Source organism: Brassica oleracea, chromosome C2 (assembly GCF_000695525.1).
Source record: "Brassica oleracea var. oleracea cultivar TO1000 chromosome C2, BOL, whole genome shotgun sequence".
NCBI lineage: Eukaryota > Viridiplantae > Streptophyta > Magnoliopsida > Brassicales > Brassicaceae > Brassica > Brassica oleracea.
The window spans coordinates 12,213,172-12,220,340 of NC_027749.1; the positions used below are offsets into that span (position 1 = coordinate 12,213,172).

At 37.4% G+C, this 7,169-nt stretch overlaps 1 pseudogene; it reads right to left on the reverse strand.

The window, feature by feature from the left end:
- Positions 1-733: 733 nt before the first annotated feature.
- Positions 734-1,283, reverse strand: LOC106323469 (annotated as a pseudogene).
- Between the last annotated feature and the right edge of the window lie 5,886 nt (positions 1,284-7,169).

Sequence of the window (7,169 nt, forward strand, 5' to 3'; positions counted from 1 at the left end):
TTTTTTGTTTCCTTACAATATATATACAGCAGCAACATAATTATGACACACTTGTTACAAAAAAAAATATACAGTAGTCAGTAGTTGTTGTTCGCATCTGAAATTCGGGTGATTGTTAAATGAGCATTGCCCACCAGAACAAGTGTATAGGTCTGATGGGTATGCATACACTTTTCTTTGAGTAACAAGTCAACAAAGTTTGCTTTTCTACGTGAGCAAATGTAAAGGGTGGAAACTTCACCTGAAAACAAATTAATCACGACATTAGTGATGACTGGTATGTGCTTTAGAAGTGCCGTAGAATTTTTCTGCAGGAAATTTTTTTTCTAAACACAAATATGCTTATTCAAAGCAATTATTTCAGGTTGCTTCCAAAAGAAATAATTCCTAATTACGGTGATCACGTCAAACCTTAGCACCCGGTTCTGGTCCAGGCCCAAAACTTCGTTAAGTCCAGCGTTTTCTAGGTCCAAGAGACGATAAATACTCCTACCTACATGTAAAATATAGTACAATTTACCTCCCCAAAAACTAGTTAGTATGTATGTGCCGTGACGCAAGTGGTTATGCTTTGTGACAAGAAAACTAGAATATCATGATTTTCTTTTATGTTATACATCTTTGGGAAATGGGGCAAGAATGTTAATTTGATAATATTATGAAACAATTATTACGTTTATTTTAGAAAACAAAAAACTGTTCAAAATTATTTTAAAAAACTAATTAACTAAGTTTAAAAAGAAAAATCAAATGAGACAAAGAGTCCCAAATGTTTAACCGCGTAGTCTATGTCTTGCATCATTGCTGTACTGAATGGTATTGGGGATGACTGAACCACGTAATGAGAGGAAACTGATTTCTCTTTAGCAACATCGAATTCATCCTGTTTTAAATACGATATTATTTTACCTTCATAGCTTAGCTTAAAATTGGTTTCATCAAACAAAGCAGGAGCCTTCGCAATATCGTTCTCTGTACGAATCACAATTGTTAACTGCATCTGCATGACTCTAACTATGTCATACCTGGTTCAATAAAAGCAAAGAACACAAGAAACCGATCGCTAATGCTCAAGATTTCAAGAAAAAAAAAAGGAGGAAGAGTTGTGGAAACCCGTTACTTTAAGAGGTCGAGGTGAGCATACTCAACACTAATGATGGGAACTCGCGGGTGAATCACCATTAACCAACAAAGATTACAATGCCACCAATTATCACAGCAATAAAGATGATGGCACACCAGATGAAAGGGCTTGTAGCATGGGTAGATGACAATCTGGGCATTATTATGTGGCTCTTGGACTTGGGTTTTGGTTAAGGATTGGTGAGACAGCATCAGGGCTGCAACCAACTTCTTAGCTTTTTGGTGAGAGGTTTGAGAAAAGATATAGGTACTTGACATTAATTGTTGGGGAAAGCCTTGGTATCTTTCTTTCCTGGCTTGTACTCTAACAATGTCAATTTCATAGATTTCGATGAATCAGATTTTGTCAGTCTCAGTTCCTCCTATATCTGGAGTAGATCTCCACATTGTTTGGCCCCTTACACATTCCACCTCAAAATATTTCTGAGTCTTGGTTTTGGATTTTGAGTCTGTTTTCTTTTCTATTACACCACACAAGGTGAGAACAGAGAATAAAGCAAGCAGTTACAATGTTGCTATGCATCATGCAGAACAATGAAGATAGCAGATGGATCATTTACCTCATTTTTTCCTTACCATATTATACATTAAGATTCCTCATACAAATTCTGTTGGGATTATGAAATCTCATGTCCAACTCTTTATTATCCTATTAGTACGATATTGTCCACTTTGGATCTTAGAGGCTGACCCGCATGGATTTACTTTTGGTTTTCTTTCCAAAATGCCTCGTACTAATCAGAGTTGGACATATTTTTATATATTAGATTTGTCTAATTTCCAGTGTGGGATTTAGATTGATATCTCACATTCTCTCCCCCCCCCCCCTCTTTAAACTAAGGACCACACTCATACCAATTGTTGGGATTGTGAAATTCTATGTCCAATTCTTTATTATCCGATTATTAGTACGATATTGTCCATTTTGAGCCTTAGAGGTTTGCGCCTGCATGGATTTACTTTTGGTTTATTTCTCAAAAAGTCTCATACTAATTAGAGTTGGACATTTCTTTATATATTAAATTTTTGTTTATCTAATTTTCAATATGAGACTTCCATTTTGAGCCTTAGAGGTTTGCGCCTGCATGGATTTACTTTTGGTTTATTTCTCAAAAAGTCTCATACTAATTAGAGTTGGACATTTCTTTATATATTAAATTTTTGTTTATCTAATTTTCAATATGAGACTTAGATTGATATCTCACAAATTCAGTTGGGTAGCTTCAGTCTCGCATATTGTAAAAAAAATGTTCAAGGACCAACACCAATAATTGTCTTGCCCCATAAGGCCGTAACTCAGTATTCTTATCTAGAAACATCCCGCTACTTTCGGATCTTTCATGCAAATTTCTACTTACTTTCAAGCTTCCTTTGAGATCTTACATGAGCCCTTTTAATGAAACAAGTCACCCATGATTTTCATGTGTTTCTCGTTTTCTTACTTTCAATTGGTTGATTTCCATCAATTTACGATGATTACCAGCAAACAGGTTGTGCCATATGAGCCCTTTTTATTTTTTCTTCGCTTTCATCCCAAGTAACCACGTGTACTTTCCATTTTTGATTTACTCATCCAACGAAATTGATTAAAAAAACATGGACTCTCTCGACTTTTGATTTGAAAAAAAACAACTAAAAAGGCCAAGTTGAGTTATGTATTCGAGGAAAACTACCTACCAAATTGTTGGAATTCATATCAGTTTATAACAATTTATAAATCAACCTATGAATTTATATGCATAGAATCTCATGTCAATACCGAATCAAATCTACGTCTTAGGGTTTCGAATATTCCTAGTTATTTTACAGCGGAAAGATGAATAAAACAAACCGAGGTTTCTTAGCACTCCAAATATCGTGTCTCTACCGGTATCCACACGCACACAATCTGAATTAAAATGGGATACTAGTACCGTTGAGATCATATCTCGAAACTCGACGAACACCTTCGTCTATGTTGAATCTCTTTAGTTACTTGGCTAAGAAGAAACTATTTTCTTCTTTACTACGCACACGTTCACTTGTCTCACAAAGATGTTATTGTGTGTGCGACCAAGTATATATATATATCCCACTTTGCTTCATTAAGCAAGGCTATATATAAATAAAAGGCACATGACCTAATTCATTTAGGTTTACTAATGGCCCGTGTCATTATATTAATAATCTCAACTCGGCCCATTATAATTATAATTTTAATCACATTAAGATAATTCATGTCCAAATAAATATATATACATTAACATATAATATATCTATCATATATATATTATATCTTCCAACATATTTATTATTCAGTTTGCTCAGATGTGTGACCCTATAGGATCATATAATATTAGCAATGAATTCTTAATTCATAGATCATAAGTGGTTTCTAGCAAAATATTACAATCACCTAATATTATATGATAGTCGAACCTCGACATTACGACTTCTACTAGAGTTAGTACAATAGATTTCAGGACATTCCCAACAATCTTCTACTTGTACTGGAATCATCTATTCTCATAATCCCTTTGTATCTATATCTCGATCTCATCATAAGGCAAGAACTAGTGTCATCCTTATTAAGCTAGATCATGTTTATCGAACTCTGATTTATACTGATAAACAAACGACTGACATTCACCTCGTTTGAGCACGGCCATGCATTTCTCAGTATCAAATCTTTGATAGGCCCAGAGATATTTATCTCCCGTTATTTAAGAGGGACAAATCCCATCTTGTTCCATCCATGTTCCTTACAAACTTCATAGAACACCTAATCAATGCCTTTATAATCACCAGTTACGGCTGACCTTTGACAAGGTCAAAGTGAACTAATCTACAAGTAAAGACTCATGACGAACTCAGGTCTAAGGACTATACTCTATCGTCGTCATGAGAAACTCTTATGACACTCATATAACAATCTTATCATAGCGGGTCAGTCCGAGACTGTGTTCCCCAACACATATCTATGTGATTAACTTCAATACCACATATTGAATGACTCCATGAAACTTAGTCATCAATCACCTCACATACTAGTCATTTTCGGTTATTAATGTCCCAAGTTAAAAACCTTGACTAGGGACCTCAATAATTTATAGCATCTTTCACTTATAGAGTTTCATGATCAAGTCACATACTTAATGACCTATAAGAATGATATAAATTATTTTGGGACATTTATTTAATTATCCAATAATCAAATAAATCTGAAACAATTTCATTTGTTTGAATACATAATCAAATGTATGTCAATATGAACATCATATCATACACATAAAGCCTCCCACTAAAATCAAGATCACAACTTAAGATACTTAATACCCATGGCTGCAGTATGACTCTCATACTTAGGCCATGGAAGAGGCTTGGTCAATGGATCAACAACATTTGCATCCATTGAGACTATCCTATGGTGCTTTGCTTGGAACTCTTCCAACCCACCACTCTACATTAAGACAAAAGATGAAACCAACTTGTGATCGAAAATCATCTTTGTCAGTTTGAAAAACTGGCATCGTTGTAACCACTTACAATAAGCTCATAAATTCCTCCATAGACCAAGAATTTATCCTCAGTATTTCTCAAATACTTGAGGATATTCTTGACTGTTGTCCAGTGACTTTCACCTAGATCAGATTGGTATCGACTCGTCATGCTCAAAGAACATGCAACATCTGGACGAGTACAAATTTGGCATACATGATAGATCCTTTAGCAGAAGCATATGGGATTTTACTCATGCGCTCTCGCTCATCCTGTGTCGAAGGACACTGAGTCTTGCTAAGAGTTATGCCGTGAGACATTCTTGGAGTCATGCATTTTGAATCTATGTAAGACCTTATCGATATAAGTATCTTGACATAATACAATAGTCTTATTTAATTTATCTCTATAGATTATTATTCCAAGGATATACGTAGTGTTGATATGCCTTGAATCTGGATGTTACATCTAGGCGATGGATGTTACATCACGTATATCATACCGACTAGGTTGCATCAAGAGCGTTGCATCAAGTTATTATGGATGTTACATCTGATTGTGGGCTTAGGCCCATGAGTTCATAAAGTTTAGGGTTTTAGATACGGGATGCTACTATATATATCTTGTATTCGAAGTAACCCTAAACTTGCACTTTGTGAGCTCAATATCGCCTCCAATAATAAGATCTCTCTTTGCCCGTGGATGTAGCCCTAGGGGTGAACCACATTAAATATATGTGTCGTAGTTACATCGCTTTTATTCATCTATTTCCGCATCTGTTTCCGCATCACGTCCGTTACAACAAACTGGCATCAGAGCTCGGGGTTTGTGATCCGGTGAGAAGATGTCTGGAATAATCGCGAAGATCGACAAGTTTGATGGGAGAAATAGCTTCAGTCTTTGGCAGATCAAGATGCAGGTGTTATGAAGTAACAAGGCATTTGAGGACCATTGTCAGAGAAGAAATCTGAAGCAACTGATTTGGAGGCTCTGGAAGAGAAGGCGTTCTCAACAATTTTGTTGTGTCTAGCAGACGAGATTATCATCGAAGTATCGGATGAGAAAATGGTTACTAGTTTGTGGCAGAAGTTGGAGAGTTTGTACATGACAAAATCTCTGACGAACAAGCTACTTCTGAAGCAACGCCTCTTTTCCTTGCGACCATCTTGAGAAGCTAAATTCGATATTACTGGAGTTGCGTAACATCGATGTTAAGGTGGAGGATGAAGACGCGGCACTAAACCTGTTGGTATCTCTGCCGAACTCCTTTGAGAACTTCGTGCAATTGTTCATTGTTGGCAAAGATACAGTGAAACTGGAAGAAGTTGGGTCGGCGTTTCATAGTCAGGAATTGCGCCATAAGGCATCCAGCTCAGGGACATACAATCAAGCATCGGGGTTGTTTGTCAGTGGTGTGAAGGGACATGGGAACAGAAGGACTTCGAAAGATAGGAAGTCATTTCCAAGGGGTCCTAAAGCATCTGATATTTGCAACTATTGCATAGAGAAGGGACATTGGAAGTCATATTGTCCCAAGATGAAAGAGCAACGGTTTGGGTCTATTGCAGTAGCTGAGGATGAAACCAGGTCTGACGATGACATCGCTCTTGTTGTGCACGGACACAAACACTCTTCTGATGTGTGGGTTCTTAATACGGGAGCATCCTACCATATGACACCGAGGAGAGAGTGGTTTTCAGAGTACACAGAGGTACTTGACAACAAGATTAAGATGGCAAACGACTTTGCCTGCAAGATTGTTGGAATCGGCTCAATCAAGCTTAGGACACATGATGGTAGATTCTGCACATTGAACATGGTTAGGCATGTTCCATCAATGACGAAGAATTTGATATCAGTGAGTCTTCTGGACAGCAGAGGGTTCAAATATTCGGGTGGCTATGGAGTTCTGAATGTCTACAGGGGTTCTGATGTGATTCTGAAGGGTTTTATGAATGGTACTCTGTATTTTCTGAAGGGTACAACAGTTACCGGTTCAGCAAATGTTGCATCGTCAGAGATCCCAGAGAAAGATATGAATAAGCTATGGTATATGAGGCTTGGACATATGGGTGAGCGTGGGATGCAACATCTGTCGAAGCAAGATATGCTTCATCCTGATATTGGTTTGGAACTCTGCTCGGAAGAGTTCAAACAGTTTTGTAAGGATGCAACATTTGCCAAGCATCTTACAGACAGGGAAACACCACAGCGGGATGGTGTTACAAAATGAATAAACCAGATAATGCTACAGAGAGCGATGTGCATGCTCTCGAGTGTTGGTTTGGAGAAGCGGTTTTGGGCTGAAGCAGTTAACACGACTTGCTACTTGATAAATTTTGGTCCCCACACAAGCATCGAGTGCAGGATACCTTCTGAGGTGTGGTCAGGTAGATCTGCTAAATATTCACTTTTAAGAGTGTTTATGGGCTACGGTGATGGAGTCAAGAGATACATGGTCTGGTCTCCATCAGAAAACCGAATGGTTCTAAGCAGGAATAGTGTCTTCGATGAAGCATCTATGGTTAGAAGCTCAGGGTCTAGTTCAC